We start from the raw sequence: 851 nt of genomic DNA on the forward strand, positions 1-851 counted from the left end.
GCGAAGGGAATGCCAACGATAATGCTGAGGGTAACGGCGATAACATGGGAGGAGTTCTGATGACCTTGGCGACGTTCCTCAAGGTTCATCCGCCAACTTTTCGAGGATCAACTAATCCTACTGAAGCGGACCACTGGTTCCAAGCCATGGAGCATGTTTTACAGTCACAGCATGTTCCACACAATTAGTATGTCGAATTTGCCGCTTATCAGCTAGCGGGAGAGGCCCAGCCCTGGTGGCAAGCTGAGTGTCGTTTGCTACAACTTCAGAACGCTGACATTCCATGGGAGGTATTCCAGACGGCTTTCTATAAGAAATACTTCCCTGAGTCTGCAAGGGAATCAAAGGAGATGGAACTAATGCAGCTGAAGCAAGGTTCCCTATCTGTGGCATACTACACCAATAAGTTTGAGGAGCTCTGTAGGTTTTCTAGGGTGTGTCAAGGTGTCCCGGAGACTTATGAGAGCTGGAAGTGCATTAAGTACCAGAGGGGTTTAAAGGATAACATTATGACTGTTGTGGCTTGGTGGACGAAATTGTGATCACTACAACTTCGCACAACTAACCAGCAAGTGTACTGGGTCGTCCAAGTAATAAACCTTACGCGAGTAAGGGTCGATCCCACAGAGATTGTTGGTATGAAGCAAGCTATGGTCACCTTGTAAATCTTAGTCAGGCAAACTCAAAAGGATATGAATGATGAATAAAACATAAAGATAAAGATAGAGATACTTATGTAATTCATTGGTGGGAATTTCAGATAAGCGTATGAAGATGCTGGGTCCCTTCCGTCTCTCTGCTTTCCTACTGTCTTCATCCAATCCTTCTTACTCCTTTCCATGGCAAGCTTA

Source organism: Arachis duranensis, chromosome 7, assembly GCF_000817695.3.
Source record: "Arachis duranensis cultivar V14167 chromosome 7, aradu.V14167.gnm2.J7QH, whole genome shotgun sequence".
Classification (NCBI taxonomy): domain Eukaryota; kingdom Viridiplantae; phylum Streptophyta; class Magnoliopsida; order Fabales; family Fabaceae; genus Arachis; species Arachis duranensis.